Source organism: Herpailurus yagouaroundi, unplaced genomic scaffold (genome assembly GCF_014898765.1).
Source record: "Herpailurus yagouaroundi ecotype Mexico unplaced genomic scaffold, PumYag 190, whole genome shotgun sequence".
Lineage (NCBI taxonomy): Eukaryota > Metazoa > Chordata > Mammalia > Carnivora > Felidae > Herpailurus > Herpailurus yagouaroundi.
The window spans coordinates 14,302,156-14,320,656 of NW_024412421.1; the positions used below are offsets into that span (position 1 = coordinate 14,302,156).

The 18,501-nt window shown below is 39.9% G+C and overlaps 1 protein-coding gene across 7 annotated transcripts in view; it reads right to left on the reverse strand.

Moving 5' to 3' along the window:
- Positions 1–18,501, reverse strand: part of LOC121045392 (cadherin-8) — a 367,139-nt gene that overhangs the window by 123,454 nt on the left and 225,184 nt on the right. The gene's annotated exons all lie outside the window — the stretch shown is intronic.

The window sequence follows — 18,501 nt, forward strand, 5'->3', positions numbered from 1 at the left end:
TTGGCTTTGAAAACCAAAGGGCCGATTTTTTAGAGTTCTTACAGTCAATGGGGCTTAACACCTGGAATGTGAAAAATCAGTGTGCATGGCTCTGGAAGAACCTGAGGGCCACAGGAAACGAAGTACACATGCTTAAAGGGATACCACAACAAGGAGCCCCATAGGGACACAACAGAGAAGCAGCAGTTTGAAAAACACGTGAGGTACATGGAAAGGAGATTCGTTTACTCATCTCAGAAGATGCTGGAGGGGAAGGGATCTTTGGGAGACTTCTCCAGGAACAAGGGGCTAGCAGGCACCATTTTCCTCTCTTACCCCTGGCCCAGATACAGGAACTCCCGTGAGAACTAGACAACACCAACACCCACTACCTAACTTGCTGACAGCCTGCCCCGGCTGTCTTGTTCTCATGCAGACCTGACTCCTCCAATACTCCCTTGGCCTGAGGTTATTCAAAGCAGTGCCACAAGCCACAAGCCTGGCAGTGTTCAAGAAGCACTGACCGGTGCCAGCACTACTCCCAGGTGACTCCTGCCCTAAGGATAAGGGAAGGTAACTAGACATAGCAGTCTGGCTTCAAAACTAGCAGTGGGCTGGAGGAAGGCACTGGGTCTGACTACAGACCCCAACCACCAACCGAAGCTTTACAGGCGATAACACAGGGAAAGTGCTCTGCAGTCTGGTGCTACTACATCTCTGGCATGCACCTGGTCTGACTCAAGACAAAGGCAGCTCAGAATGGACCACTACCACCACAGAGACAAAACCCTGCCCACAACAGGCAAAAAGAACCATTGCAGATGACCAGACAGAAGGGAAAATCAGCTCAGCCACCACAATACAGTGCACAAAACACACATAGGAAACACCCCTAAAGTGCCAGGTTCTGGTGAACAGGGGACATTGCACAACAGGAACACCTTCTTCATAGAGCCATTAGTTTGAAGACCAGGAGACATAGGGGACTTCCCTATCACCTACAAACACAGAGAATTAGGAAAAAAAAATGAGCACAGCAGGGATATATTCCAAATGAAAGAGCAGCACAAAATCATAGCAAGGGAGTGAAATGAAATAGAGGTAAGTAATATCACTCATAGAGAGTTTAAATTAATGGTCATAAAGGTTGAGACAAGAATGGAGGACACATTACTAAGACCTTTAACAAAGAGCTATAAAACATAGAAAACAACCAATCAGAGATGAAGAACTCTGTAACTGATATTAAAAATATGCAAGCTAAAATAGGGGTGCCTGGGTGGCTCAGTTGGTTAAGTATCTGATTCTGGATCTTGGCTCAGGTCATGATCTCACAATTTGTGAATTCAAGCCCTGCACTGGGCTCTGTGCTGACAACATGGAGCCTGCTTGGCATATGCTCTCTCTCTGCCCTTCCCCCACACTAACTCTTTCTCTAAAAATACATAAATAAACTTAAGAAGGGTTCATAAAAATATACAAGCTAAAATAAAAAAAAAGACTAGAGGAAGCAGCAGAAGAGGTCAACAACCTTGAAGACAGACTAATGGAAAGCAATCAAGCTGAACAGGAAAGAAGGAAAAAATTAATAAAAATGAAAATAGATTTAGGGAGTTCAGCAACACCATGAAGCATAATAGCATTCACATTATAGGGATCCCAGAAGGAGAAGACAGGGAAAAGGGTACAGCAAACTTACTGGAAAAACAAGTAGTTGAAAACTTTCCTAATTTGGGGAAGCAAACAGAAATCCAGATGCAGTAGTCACAGAGAGTCCCAACAAAAATCAACCCAAGGAGGTATACACCAAGACACACGGTAATTAAAATGACAAAAAGTAGTGATAAAGTAGCACCAAGAGAAAAGAAAACAGTTACATACAAAGGAAATCCCATAAGGCTAACAGCTGATTTTTCAGCAAAACTCTTCAGGCCAGAAGGGGTGGCATGATATATTCAAAGTACTGAAACAAAACAAACAAACAAACAAACAAACAAACAAACAACTGCAGCCAAGAATACTATCTATCTTGCAGATCAGAAGGAAAGATAAAGAGTTTCCCAAACACAAGTTAAAGGAATTAAAAAAATTTATGACCACTAACCTAGCCCTACATGAAATGTTACAGTGGATATATTGAGTGGAAAGGAAAAACCATAAGCAGGAGCAAGAAATGTGGGAACACAAAAAAAGTTTAAGTGTATCTATAAAAATCACTCAAGAGATTGACAAAATAAAAGGCTATAATGTATGCTTCCATATACCTAAAACATGCGGAGTGGAAGAGGGGTAAAGAATGGGTTCAAACTACAAAAACAACCATAAAACAAGTAACAAGGTGGCAATAAGTATATACCTATCAATTATTACTTTTAATGTAAATGGATTAAATGTTCCAACAGGAATATGGTAACAGAATGGATTAAAAAAAAAAAACAAAAACAAAAACAAACTCATCTATATGTTGCCTACAAGAGACTCATTTCAAACATAAAGACACATGCATATCGAAAGTGAAGGGATGGAAAACATTTATTTTCCAAAGGAAAGTAAAGGGAAATCTGCGTTTAGCAATGCTTATATTAGACAAAACAGACTTTACAACATGCTATATAATCATAAAGGGAACAATCCAGTAAGAAGATATAACTCTTGTAAATATTTATGCACCCAACATGAGAGCACCAAGTACATAAAGCAGGTAGTAACAAACATAAAGGAAGTAATCATTAGTAATACAATAATAGTAGAGAACTTTAATGCCACACTTACATCAATGGATAGATCATCCAAGCAGAAAATCAACAGGGAAACAGTGTCTTTGAATGACATATTGGAGCAGATGATTAAACAGATATATTCCGAACCTTCTATCATCAAATAGCAGAATACATATTTATTTCAACCGACTGAACCACCCAGGCGCCCTTAATACATATTTATTTCAGATGCACGTGGAATTTTCTCCAGAATAGATCACCTATTAGGCCACCAAACAGTTTCAACAAATTCAAAAAGACTGAAGTCATACCATGCATCTTTTCTGACCACAATAAGAAACTAGAAATGAACCGCAAGAAAAAAAATCTAGAGAGAACACAAATTTATGGAAGTTAAATAACATGCTACTAAACAGTGGATGGGCCAATCAAGGAATCATAGAGGAAATAAAAAAAATACACAGAGACAAATGAAAATGAGAACATAATGGTCCAAATCTTTGGGATGAAGGAAACCTATTTTAAGAAGGAAGTTTATAGCAATACAGGCCTACCTCAAGAAGCAAGAAAAATTTCAAACAACCTAACCTTACACCTGAAGGAGCTAGAAAAAGAAAACTGAAGACCAGTAGAAGGAAGGGAATAATGAAATTAGAGCAGAAATAACCAAATAGAAACTAAAAAACAAAACAAAACAAAAAAACAGCATCAGTGAATTCAGCAACTGGTTCTTTGAAAACAACAAAATTGATAAATATTTAGTTAGACTCATAAAAACAAGGGGGAGAGGAGACCCAAATTAAAAAATCTGAAATGAAAGAGAATAAATGATCAATACCTATCACCTCCCAAAAATAAATCAGGAAGAAATAGTAAATATGAGCTGGCTGATTACCAGCAATGAAATTTAATCAGTAATCAAAACAACTCCCAATAAACAGAAGTCCAGGACCAGATGACTTCACAGGTAAAAGCTACCAAACATCTAAAGAAGAGTTACTACCTATTTTTCTCAAACTATTCTGAAAAAACATAAAAGTTTCTAAGTTCATTCTATGAGGCCAGAATTACCCTGATACCAAAACCAGAGAGAGACAATACTAAAAAAAGATAACTACAGGACAGTATCTCTGATGAACATAGATGCAAAATCCCTCAACAAAATATTAGCCAACTATATCCAATAATGCATAAAAAACTCATTCACCACCATCAAGTGGGATTTATACCTGGGATGCAAGGGTGGATCAGTATTTGCAGGTCAGTCAACATGGAATATCACATCAGCAAGTGAAAAAGTAAAACCATACAATCATTTCAATAGATGCAGAAAAAGAACTTGACCAAGTACATCCATTCATGATGGAGACCATCAACGTATAGTGGGGTTAGAGGGAACCTATCTTAACATTATGAAAAACCCGCAGCCAATATCATACTCAATGGTAAAAAAACAGATTTCCCCCTAAGATTAGGAACAAGAGAAGAATGTCCACTCTCACCACATTTACTGGAAGTCCTACTTAGGGCAACCAAGAAAGAAAAGGCATCTGAACTGGTAAGGAAGAAGCAAACTTCCACTCTTTATAGCAGACATGATACCAGATCTAGAAAATTCTTAAAGACCACCTCAAAAACCGCTAGAACTGATTAATTCACTAAGGTTGCAGGATACAAAAATCAATATACAGAAGGGCTTCTGCATTTTATGCTCTAATAATGAAGGAGAAAAAAAAATTAAGAGAAAAATCCCATTTGAAGAAAATAAAATACTTAGGAATAAAGTTAACCAAGGAGTTGGAAGATCTGTGCCCTTAAAGCTAGAAAACATTGAAGGAAGACATTGAAAACAACACATAAGAAATTAGGAAGATATCCATGCTCATGGACAGGAACAACAAATATGTTACAATGTCCATACTGCACAAAGCAGTCTACAGATTTAATGCATTTCCTATCAAGATACCAACAACATTTTTCATAGAACTAGGACAAATAATCCTTAAGCTTGTATGGAACCACACAAGACACCAAATAGCCAAAGCAGTCTTGAAAAAGAACAAAACACGAAGTATCACAATCCCAGATTTCAAGAAATACTACAAAGGTGCAGTAATCAAAACACTATGGTACTGGTACAAAAATAGACACATGGATCAATAGAACAGAAGAGAAAACCCAGAAATAAACTCCTCATTATATTGCCAATTAATCTTCAATACAGGAGCAAGAATATGCAATGGGAAAATGACAATCTCTTCAACAAACGATGTTAAAAAAAAAAAACACAAAAAAACACCGGACAGCCACATGCAAAAGAATGAAACCAGACCACTTTTTACACCATACACAAAAATTAGCTCAAAATGGATTAAGGCCCTAATGTGAGACCTGAAACCATAAAAAGAGCAGAGGCAGTAATTGCTCTGACATGAGCTGTAGTAACCTTTTTGGAGATGTCACCCAAAGTAAGGGACACAATAGGAAAAATAAACTACTGGGACTCCATCAAAATAAAAAGCTTCTGTACAGCAGAGGAAATAACCAAGACTACTAAAAGGCAACCTAGTGTATGGAAGAATATATTTGCAAAGGACATATCCTGTAAACGTAAGTGTCCAAAATATACAAAGAACGGATACAAATCAACACACAAAAAACCCCAAATATCCGATTAAAAAATGGGAAGAAAACAGCCACAGACATTTCTCCAAAGAAGACATACAGATGCTTTACAGACTCATGAAAGATGCTCAGCATCACTCATCATCAGAAAGATGCAAATCAAAACCAGTCTCCCTCACACCTGCCAGAATGACTAAAACCAAAAGCACAAGAAACAACAAGCATTAGCAAGGCCATGGAGAAAAGTAATCCCCATGTATTGCTGGTGGGAATGTAAGCTGGTTCCGCCACCGTAGAAAAGAGTATGGAAGTTCCTCAAAAAATTACAAATAGAACTACAATACGATCCATTAATTCCACCGCTTGCTATTTAGCCAAGGAATACAAAAACATTAATTCAAAAAGATACATGCAGGGGCGCCTGGGTGGCGCAGTCGGTTGGCCGTCTGACTTCAGCCAGGTCACGATCTCGCGGTCCGCGAGTTCGAGCCCCACGTCGGGCTCTGGGCTGGTGGCTCGGAGCCTGGAGCCTGCTTCTGATTCTGTGTTTCCCTCTCTCTCTGCCCCTCCCCCATTCATGCTGTGTCTCTCTCTGTCTCAAAAATAAATAAACGTTAAAAAAAATTAAGAAAAAAAGATACATGCAACCCTATGTTTATAGCAGTATTATTTATGATTGCCAAATTATGGAAGCAGCACAAATGTCCATCGATAGATGGATGGATAAAGAAGATGGGGTAAATATGTGCAATAGAATATTAGTAATTTATATCTATAATTTGTTATAAAAAAAGATTTTTTATATGTTGCAATGTTGCCACTTGCAACAACATGCATGGATCTACAGAGTATAATGCCAAGTGAAATAGGTCAGAGAAAGACGAATACTAGGTGATTTCACCCATATGTGTGATTGGAGAAACCAAACAAATGAACAAAGGGAAAAAAACACACATGCACAATCCAAAAAAAACCAGACTCCTAATTATAGAGGACAAACATGGCTACCAGCGGGGAGGTGTGTGGGAGGATGGGTGAAATAGATGAATGGGATTAAAGAGTCCACATATCTCGATAAGCACTATGTATATAATTGTTGAATCTTTATATTGTATACCTGAAACTAATATAACACTGTATGTTAACTATACTGGTATTAAAAACAAAAACTCCATCATAGCCCTATTCTTCCCCCTTCATTCTCTCCATCTAAGGCTCTCCATTCCAATCGCCTAACCTCCTAAATCTGAATCCTAATATTCTGCACCCTATCTCTTATTTCAATAGTTTAATGTATATGATGGGCTCTCTGACACAGAATAAGGTAATTTCCTTGCTCTGTCATCAAAAGGCAACCAAAATTTGATTCATTTAATTTTCCAACCATATCTTTTCTCTCTTGATTTCCCTCATCACCAGAAGATATTCTAAGCTCTTCTCCGCTCGATCAAGATGTTTGTTAATTGTGAAATCTCTCACAAAAAGCCTGATGAAAATATACCTCCTCCAAGGAATCCTCCCAGAGAACATGGTCTTTCCTGTCCAATGGAGAAATCTCACCCTGCTCCCAATTACAAGCTTTTTAGTAAATGATATGTTAGAGTTTCAAATGCATGCCTGAGGGAAAAGTTCTTTGCTTTAGATGCACTATTAAGGCTCAAAGAGAAATGAGTCACGTCTTACTGCGTTCCAAGTGCCCAATTCTTAACACAGTAGGTGCCCATGGAATCCTTGCTGAAATGAGCTGAGCCCTATCTGCTCTAGGTATTTACTTTTGAAACATTATAAAAATACTACCAATTGTCTTGAGGATATGAAAGCATTATGTTTTGGCATGACTTTGTGAATTCTGGCTATGTAGTCCTGGAGTGGTCATTTCACATCTCAGAGGATATCCTCTCCACTCTTTCTTTTTAAGTTTATTTTTTAATTTTGAGATAGATTGTGCAAGCTGGGGAGGGGCAGAGAGACACAGGAGAGAGAGAGTCCCAAGCAGGTTCTCTGCTGTCAGTGCTCGACACAGGGCTCAACACAGAGCCCGACACAGGGCTCGATCCCACAAACCGTTGAGATCATGCGTGACCTAAGCTGAAATCAAGAGTCAGACACTTAACTGACTGAGCCACCCAGGCACCACCTCCTCTCCATTCTTTAATGGGGTTCTGTAGGGCTCAAACAAAACAACTCTTGTGAAACATTCAACACAATACCTGGCCCCAACTTTGGTGCTAAAATGAAGTTAGTTTCTTTGCTTTTAGTTGATTTGAGTTTGTGGGTACATAGAACGGATAGTCATGAAAGGAGCAAGCATAACACATCCTTGTCAGAGGTCAGCATAACCTCTGACCTTTGCCATCACATGTGGTGGATCCTTGTACTAGAGACTCCAGGAACCAGAAATCATCACTAGTATACGGGTACAGCGTGATTAATGCCTTGCCACCCCAAATGATATGTAAGCAAGCTATCAGAATTTAAATGTCTACTGTTTGGCTGAAGGGTCACCTGAACCTAACTGAAATGCTAGGTGGGTGGGGGTGGATAAAGATGGAATTGGTGCCTATTTTTAGCCCCAGTTTCTAAGCTTTGGATTAGGGATTCCTGTAATCAGAAAAAGCGCTGCATTTTCATTCTTGGCTTTGCTGCTTTGTAACCTGCTTCCAGTTGTTCAATACAGATCAGATTAAATGATAAACGGGCTTGTTGGGTAATGAAGTGTGGGCTGGCATTATTCAGGGCTTGCCTCAAGGCTCTCAGAAGGGAAGAGAAATAAAGTTTCTTAGATCAGAAGCCTGGCTCCTTGGGGAAGGAGAGGGGATCCGACGCTCCTCTCTGCCAGCACCTTTCTCATGGTTTCTGACTCCTGAGATTGATTAATATTCTACGGGAATCCCTCTCTGTGAGCACAGTCAATGGCTCACAATTTTCATATAAGGGGAGCACAGTTCTTCTTGCCCTCTGTGTCTTAGCTTCAGTCACTGAGGAAAGCATGACTTTAGAAAATCCAGAAAGCCATAGGCCTGTCTGAGACCTGTAACCAGGAGCCCAGTGGGGTATATTAAAGCAAAGATCCTTTTCACCAATCCATTAATAGTGGCTGTTTGGAGTCAGAACTCATCAGGGTACTCTCCAATAGTATTAACACATTGTTTCCTTCAATCATTCATTAATTTAGCAAATATTTATTGGAAGCACCAAGCATTATGGTAGGATCCCAGGACAAAACAGTGATCAATAATAAAACAATAATAACATGTTTCACAAGAGCAAGGGCTTCACCCATTTCTTCCTTTCGAGATGTATTCTCAAAGCCATAAGCAAATCGGTGGTTATTTATAATCCTTAACCTGTCATTTGAAGTAAAAGAGAATGGATCTGTGAGAACTTAGAACAAAGAAACCTGACCCAGTTTGAGTATCAGGAAATAGTAATAATAATAGTTAATGCTTGCATGAACACTCACATAGAAGTTCTTGTAGCATTATAAATGCACTAATAGATTTAGTATGTGTAATACAAATTGCTATTGAAGTTGAAATTCTAAAGACCCTGAAGTTAACCAGTTGATGGCTGTCAGAAATATTGTCTTATTGTTTCTCCCAAATAAGAAAGGTGTGGGAGCAAAAAATTCTGACTCACATGTAGTATAGTGAGGATTCTGGAAGAAAGGCAGGTAAGTACCTATGCCTAGGCTGCAGATCATTATTGTTTCCTGGTCACACCTATTGAGATTCGGCATCCAAGCATGAAATACATTTTAAAAAGAATAAAAAACAAATGGCCATAATATTTCCAACTCCTCCCATTAAGAGGTGACATTCTTGAACCTCTTGAACCTTGAAACTTTTGAACCTGCTCCTTGAACCTGCTCTTGGTATGTGACCTGTTCTGGCCAGCGTGGTAATAGCAACCTTGATACAGAGACTTGAAAAGTGTGTCTTCACCAATCCGCTGCTGCTCCTTGGTGCCCTGAGAACAGCACTGGAGATGCTGAGCTAGCCTATCAGAGGATCAGACACATGCGTAGCATGGTCCAGCGGTGCCCTCTATGGCACCTGGTCTAACCAACCTTCTATATAGACAGGTGAGATCCACACAGACCATCTACCCCCAGACAAGCCAGCAGCTGACCAGAAAGACTAGCAAAGTCAGTGCAAACCCAAAGAACTACCCATCTGGCCCCATCGAACCAGGAGAAATACATGTTTATTATTTTAAGCTGCAGAGTTTAGGCACGGCTTATTCCACAGAGGTGGGTGGATACAAATCAGAGGGTTCATATAACCGCTTTGATCAACCCTTTCCCCCTAAGCCCAAGTGGCTGGGGAACAAAGTAGGGGAAGATGAGTGACCAACAGAATGTTTAGCTACAGGACAAAGGAGATGCCAGGGGATGTGAGAGGGGTAAGCACCACGTTTAGTGTGGAGGAGGTGAAAGAAGATCAGGGAGAAGGAAGGGGAAAGCCTGAGGGAGGGAAGACAACACTATTGAGGACTTAATATACACTGGTTTCTGACGTCCTTTTTCTGTATTATCTCATTTAACTCTCATAACAAACTTAAAATATAGCAACTGAAGCTTAAAGAGATTATATAACTTAGTCAAGTCACACATAAAGCATACAATGCCCCAATATTTTGGCCATGACGATGTGACTCAAATTTCACGTTTTTAACTAATAACCACTGCCACCTGCTGTGAAAGGGTGATAGCATAGCAATACCCTTGACCTCAGTCTGGAGTTAGAACTAGGGAGCTTTTCAAGTTGGGAACCTGGCCAGGACACTTTGAGCTGAGAGAGAAAAGGCAACACTTCTACTAGGTACACATCATTGTGAAAAATTATATTCCCCAAATAATCCCAAGATGACACTTCTTGAAAAAACTCACAATTCGGTAGATCCTCAGAATGAAGCTAGGTGGTTCTGCTCATGACAAGAAGACCCGTCTTGGGCATATCCTCTTTACTTGTATAATAATGATAAAAGTAAGTTTGCTTTATAATTATTGCTATAATAATCAATACTGCATTGTCATAATTATCAACACTTGACAACAGCCCTCCAACCAGTCCTTAAAGGTTCCCTTGCTTCAAGCTTATTCACTCCTTGCTTGCTGACCTTAACTTCATGGTTCGCAGGAGAACTAACCTGCTTCCCAGGAGATCCCGCAGTCCTCTGGCCGTGAGGGACAAAAGACCAGACTTTCCAGAAGATAAGGCCTGACTGCATTCAAAGACAGCAACCATGAACCAGTCTCCTCAAGAGACAACTTGTAGTTTTAATTACTGGTAGAGGGGAGGAGTCTGAACTGCCTTATCAGGAGGCACCTGTTGCACTCCTGGGGCATCCTTTACTGCGAGACACCTGCGAGCCTTGATTACCAGCAGAGTAGCGGAATCTGGAAGACTTGCAAGGACAAATGATTAACTGCTGCACTAGCTTCTCCTGCACACAGCCATCCTCACGATTTTCCACATCTTCCCTGTTGAAAACCCCATGCTTGGCCTGGACTGGGAGGATGGTCTTTGGGACTTTAGTCCGCCATCCTCTCCAGTTGCTGGCCTCCCACCTTGCCTTTCCCACCATCACCTGTCTTTCGAATTTGCCTTTAAGGCAGCGAGCAGCTGAACCTGGGTTCAGAACCGGTCCTCAACAATTTTACACTATGTTGGGCAGAATGTTAGCACTTACTCCTCATCATATATCTCTAAAGGTGCACCAATGCAGTCTCCATTTTATATGTAGGGACCGTGAACCACAGAGAGAAGTATCTTGCCAACAGAGTGAGTGTGGCTAAGTGAAAAAGTAATCCAAGCAGCAGGACTTCCAAAGCCAATCACTTAACTTCCCCCTTTCTCTCTTTGACTTCCAGACCGATAACTGCACTTCCTCCCCAAGTCCTTACAACGTCTCTGTCCCAGAGAAACCAAAGCCTGAAGAGAAATCAATCTAATACTATCTTATCTTTATAATCTGTTCATATATTTATATCTAAGGCCTTCTCCATCTCACACCACTCTATCTGCTATCCTCAAAGCTGCAAATGACCATTTATTTGCCCGAAGTGGCTAATTTTTTGTCACGTGCACCTAAAAAGCTTGAATTGCTGCTCGCTGCTTACCTTCTTTCTACCCTTTGTTTATAGGAAGACTTATTGCTGAGGCTTGGGTAGGTGGTTTATAAAGAGAAACCAGGACAAGACAGGGATGGAAACCCCTCAGTTTTTGTCTAAGTTAGGACTAAGGGGTTGTTAGTCATAGTGACATCCTAAAGAAGCTCCTGGTTAAAACCCCTATCTCTAGTCTCAATCTGCATGCTTTTCTAAGTAGATGAAAGCAAAAGGAGGGCAGAGATGAAAAAGATGGAGATGTTGTGGCAAGATGTTGGCAGAATGGATGCAGAACACAGAGGATATAGGGAGAAATTGCCAGGTCAATCTGCAAAGAACCAGAGTAGCTATATAGAACATGGGCGCTATAGCAGTTGAAAGAAAGCTGATGCGGGCTACCCACCGAATGATACTCATTTGGGCCTGAATCAGCATCTCCTTGGATGCAGAATGATGCTGACTCCAGTCCATCCCTCTGGATAATGATTGACTGGAGGGTGACCCCTTTCCCAGGAACCTGTAATTTCCCCATGACTTTCAAATATGTTATTTCGCAAATCCCTTCATTATCAATCCTTTTGTTAACAATAATGGTGATCCTCACCTTTACAGCACCTGTATGCTTGTCTGAGGTCAGGGGACTATATTCTCAGATGGTCATATTGTTATGGCCTCCCTGATATTTGGGAGCCCTTTAACCACCCGTGCACGTGAATTTCACCGTCCACCTCAGGTTCCAGCACCCTTTCCCTTCTGTGAGAGTTACCTAACTGAAAAATATGGCATCCCTTCATCTGCTTCCATCTAATCCTACGCTAGGGAATGGCATTGATCTCAATGAAACTCTAGTTTCTATTATGCCACAGGGAAAAAAGAAAGAGATGATATATATTGAACAGGACCTTGATAGAAAATTTGAAGTCTTTAGTTCAAGCAGGCTCTGCAAAAATGTGCCTGCTTTCTTGTGAGTACCTTCCCTTAGCCACTGGCCAGTCTACTGTGCCTGAACCAAGGACAAGATGAAGGTCAGTGAACAAACTTATCCTATCGGTTGTGCAATGAAGAAACATAACCACACCTAGCAGTAATACGCAGACCATGACTACCAATTCTGTTGCTGCGGGGAGGAGATAGAGTAACACACAATATAAACCTAATACATAGTTTTAAATTAAGCTGTGATTCAAAGCCCAGGATTACAACTATATTAGCAATAATGTACATAATTTATTAATTTCTAGAGGCTGTAGATGGATTTTGAGCTAAGAGGTACAGTACTATCACTTTTAATTCAATTCTCACTACACCCAAGATTGCAAGAGACAATTATGATTCCCATTCCACAGATGAAAACACTGAGAATGGACGAGGAGAAAGAGTTTGCCCAAGGTTATATGGCCAAGACACGGCCAGCATCAGGACTCAAGATTTCTCTGCACCATGCGCTACAAAGATATATTTTTCCTAAGTATCCTGGGTTGGACAAAGCAATTACTCTGGCAACTGGGCCCTATGCCAGGAAGAAACATTTCTTAAGTGCTATCAAACTAGTGTTTTCCCTGGGAGATTTAGCCGTCATTAGTGAAAAGCTTCATTTGCAATATTGTGTGCAGCCCACGGTAGTGGGCCAGAGCAATGCATTATCACTAACTCAAAGAGATTAATTTGATGGGCAATTATATGCTTCCTGCTTTAAAATACTTTCAGGTAACCAATAGTAGTGTGCTTCTGTAAATGCCAACTGCCAGCACCCAGGCACCCAGGGTCAGCGGGTTTCCCTACTTAACCACCTCACACTACCAGTTTCTCTGCTCTAAAACTGTCATTCAGTGCCTCTGAAATGCCTCTGCAGAGACTATTCTAAGCAAGTGGATTCCCCCGCTGTCCCCCAATGTCCTTTATGTCTCCTACAGCTGTGTTGTTAATCACACTGTCCTCGTAGGCAGGTCTTGTCCAACCCAGAGGAACCCCGTGTGTTGTCTGATGGGCCTTAGGCCAAATCACAGCTCAGGGAAGTATCACCTAGTCACCAGATGAATGACAACAAACAAAGACAGAAGCAAACAAGGGAACACCTCAGCTTTCTATGCCTTCATTCAAGGCATTTTTAGAGCCTAAGGCACCTCTGATTGGGGGGTAGACAGGATGGGGGTTCCTGAACTGCCTGGAAATTGTGACACAGCACGTCCCGGCCGGACACCAGGGCTCTTTCATGTAGGTGATTCGGATCAGCTGAGTACCATGTGGTCTTCATTGAAAAACACTGTCCCCTAAAATGTATTATGGTGTGCCTTCCTCAGTTTCCTCATCTGTAAAATGGTTATACACTTGCAGTCTGAACAGTCTCAGGGCTCTGCTTTGTGCGTTAGACAATACTCCTACCTTCGCTTAGAAGCGCTACAAGAGTAGGACCTGATCTTGTTCTTTCCTCCACTGAACCCCTGTCTGGGCACCCTTCTGCTTGGCATAGAGGAAATACTTCACTCACTTGCTTTGGCAAATGCTAGGCAATGTCAGAAGCTCAACTTAAGCCGGACGATGAAAGAAGACTTAACAGAGGTTTCTTCCATGGAAGGCACCTAAGAACCTATCATCTGCAGTTGAATGGCATGGGTACCATTCTTGCCTTCTTACCCCAACCCTTGACCTCTATGAAATTTTGGGTAAGTTACTTAACTGTGTTGAGTTTCCTTGTCTGAAAAATGCATACAGATGACCCTTAAACAATTCTGGGGTTTGGGGTGCCAACAATCCCCCAAATCTGCACAGTTGAAACTCCGTGTATAACTTTTGACTCTCCAAAAACTTAATTATATTTATATACTATAGGCTATATTAATTTAGCCTACTATTGACCAGAGGTCTTACTGATAACATAAACAGTTTATTAACATGTACTTACTATGTTATATGTATTATATACCGTAGTCTTACGTTAAAGTAAGCTAGAGAAAAGAAAATGTTATTAAGAAAATAAGGAAGACAAAATACATTTACAGTACTGTAAGTGTATTTACTGGAAAAAAATCTGCATCTAAGTGGGCCTGTGCAGTACAAAGCTGTGTTGTTCAAGGCTCAATTATATTAACAGTACCTACTTTCTCAGAGTGCTGTGAGAATTTAATGCATGATAGGGCTTACCTAATACTTTTTCAGTGTTTAATTAGTCAGCTAAATTTACCTTAAACCTTCACCACTGTGGTAAATAGCAGCCATGCGCTCTAGTTGCAGACGATGGCATTGCTGGTAGCAGAAACACGCTCTACCAGTCTAATCTCTTGTTAGCACATAGGCATCTAGCTGCCAGCTCGTGTAATGAGAGGTGCCTGTTGATTGTGATGGCAAGCTAGATCTATCACCACAGAAATACTTGTGTACTGTACACAATGAAGCATCTCAGCCTTGGTTAAGTGAATCTGACAGAGGATAAAGGACAACATCTCCATTCTCATTAAGAGATAAGAGAAGGACTTCCCTAAGATCCATTTTTTTTTTTTTAGCTTAATTTCATTTGTTTAAATCTTTGATGAGATGGCATTCTGAGAATAATTTCAAATTGTTCTCCCTGGAAAGAGTATTTCTTTATCTTTATTAAAACCTCAACTTTTAAGGTTCTGTTTTTCTGGGTGGTTTTAAATCTTCAACTCATCCAACTACAATAAATCTCTAATTTTCTTTTTTTCCCCAAGACATGGTCTGTGGCTTCGGAAGATAAACATTACATGATGGGCTAAGTAATAAAACCAAGTCAAACAAGTTTTTAAGCCATTTTCATGTAATTCTAATTTTTCTGAAGCCTTCTGTGATCTTATTATTTATACTTCTTTTTATGTTTTAGGAAATAAAAGACTTAATTGTACTTTAAAGTTCCTAAATTTATGCCCATCTCAGCTTTTATCTTTCAGCCAAAAATTAAAGTTCTCTTTGTACTTTCTTTCTTGCTGGTGCTAAGAAGGTTACAGGCAAACATTCCAAGAAAAGCAGACTGATATCTAAGTTAACAGTTCCACATTTCTTGAGATGTTTGACCTCCTGAATTAAACTTCCTTATAGGTCAAAATATGCCTATGTAGTTTGTTTATTTTTCAATCTCCAGGTAAGATTTAATTAAATAAAAGAGAGTGATAACTCTCATTATTTCAATAGAATAATGTAAGTTGGGGTTATATATTTTAAAGTGTATAATGTTCACAGACAAGGCAATGGTCTTTATACAGGCACAGCCATTCTGTATTTGTTCCCTACATGGAACCAACTGTAAACCTGAATCTGGGACATGTTTGAGTGGTTTATCTCAAGCCATGAAGAAAGTTTTATCTGGTCTAAACTTTGATATACTTTTGTAATTAGAGTATACTGTATTTATTAAAAAATAAACTATATTGCTTTAAAAATATCTTAACTAATTATCTTACTGGTACACATAACAACTTACTCTTTTTCATATTTATCATGATCCCTTTTTTAATATAATCGTATGTTCATTAAAGGAGTTCCATCATTTCACTTTTCCACACCATCAACAGGGAACTGCTTGTAATTCCCAACACTCACCATCTTCTTCCTTACACCTCAGTCTTTCTGTATGGATATCTCAGCAGTTTTCAACTTACCCTTTCATATCCAGGTGCTTCGAGGAGCCATGAGAAGGAAAACCCCAAGATCACTAGGGATTTGGTCTCTTTTGCTGACTGCTATATCCCCAGCCACCAGTAGAGCGGTTGGCAAGTAGTATAGACTCAATAAATAGTTATTGAGTAAATGAACAAATTAATGTCATCTCAGACTTGGTCACCCTAGAGTTAACAGCTTATTTCCTTGCAGCAACTGCTTTTGTGTCTGTCTTCTTACTTGTCTGTAATTCCTTGCAAACGAGTCTTGTTTCGTGATTGTCCCTGAAATGTTTCTTAACCACCTGCTCTGTATATTCATTTATTTTTACTCCTTAGAATGAGTAACATAGATCCTTATAATTAGGACCTCCTTGATGAATATTAAGTAAAGGCATCCATCTCATAAAAAAAAAGTGTCACGAATTAAGGCTAACTCAACTTGGTTGTATTCAATATGAGAAGGTTCTTTAAAAAGTAATTACTGCCTGCATAAAGAAAACTGTGATCCTTTAGAGAATTTTTATAAAGCTCTAAAGCAATATAAATTGTATACAGTTTTTCTCTGAGGCTTAAGGTAATAATGTGGCTTCAACATTGTAAATTATGAAAATTTCATGTTTGTACTTCTTTCTCTAGATGGGGTTAACATTTCTTTCTTTCTTTCTTTTTTTTTTTTTTAATGTTTATTTACTTTTAAGAGAGAGAGAGAGAGAGAGAGAGAGACAGCCAGGTAGGGGCAGAGAGGGAGACAGAATCTGAAGCAGGCTCCAGGCTCCGAGCTGTCAGCACAAAGCCTGAGGCGGGGCTCGAACCCATGAACCATGAGATCATGACCTGAGCTGAAGTCAGAGGCTTAACCAACTGGGCCACCCAGGCGTAGATGGGGTTAACATTTCTGATGAACCAGTTACCAAGTACTATCATTGGTTTGCTTTATCCCTTAATGTTAGTGAAGGGTAACTGCTACCACAATAACACACTGAGGAAGAGAATACTACTCCTTAGCCAGTAAAACACCAGAGTTTCCAGAGTTTATGCTCTCTCCAGAACCCTCCATTTGGTAGGGCTGAAGTTACCTATCAACCTGACTGCATGTCCTCTGCTTGCAGTCAAGGAGGCTATAAAAAAAACAGATACGCCGCACTCTTACATCTTCACTTTTTCCACACAGTGTTATTGTTGGTTTACTTTTGTTCTGTTTGTTTAACAAAGTCCCATGGGGAACATTTCTCCCATATCCCAGAACAAGGAAAAGTGGTGCCATCCTGATGTCATGGATGGCTCATTTGCACAAACAAATTAATCGTGTGTCTCAGAGATGTTTGCCCTGTCTTCACAAGAAACCATAGAGGAAATTTTAGAGAGAGTACAGAGATTTTAGGTCCCACATCCATTAACTGTCATCTATAAACTCTATATGGTATGTATGCCCAGGAATTTTTCTTAATGTTGATTTTTATTTCTTTACCCAGATTCCCAACTCATTCAAGAATTTGTCTCCCTTGAATCTGTGTGAACTGTAAAGACCTTATCATGTCCTTGATCGAAAGAAGGACATCAGATGGGGCGCCTGGGTGGCGCAGTCGGTTAAGCGTCCGACTTCAGCCAGGTCACGATCTCGCGGTCCGTGACTTCGAGCCCCACGTCGGGCTCTGGGCTGATGGCTCAGAGCCTGGAGCCTGTTTCCGATTCTGTGTCTCCCTCTCTCTCTGCCCCTCCCCCGTTCATGCTCTGTCTCTCTCTGTCCCCAAAATAAATAAACGTTGAAAAAAAAAATTAAAAAAAAAAAAAAAAAAAAGAAAGAAGGACATCAGATAATATGCAAAATGTATTTTGTTTGGAAATAAGATGAATATTATGTTCTTTTGCATATTTTTGTGTAATAAAAATTGGTGAGGCAGAGTGCAAATTCTCTGAGTGCAAATACTGAGACAGTGTAGCACAAAATTCCACCAGAGAGCTACTGCTTAGAGACCCAGTAATAGTGGCAGTATGTGCAATCAAAGAAGCTGTGCTCATTAAAAACTGACTGAAAGACTAACATGTTATTTTAACAACCCTGGAACATCCTCTAAAAAAAAAAAAAAAAAAAAAAAATAAAATTTTAAATTTAAAAAACCAAAAAAAAAAAAAAAAAAAAAAAAAAAAAAAAAGCTTACATTTTCACATGTAATTTATGAAAACAATGATATTGAAGTTACAGTTTTATTTTTGGGACAGAGAGAGACAGAGCATGAACGGGGGAGGGGCAGAGAGAGAGGGAGACACAGAATCGGAAACAGGCTCCAGGCTCTGAGCCATCAGCCCAGAGCTCGACGCGGGGCTCGAACTCACGGACGGCGAGATGGTGACCTGGCTGAAGTCGGACGCTTAACCGACTGCGCCACCTAGGCGCCCCGAAGTTATAGTTTTAAATAATCTATGGTACCATGTAAGATACATTAAACTCTTA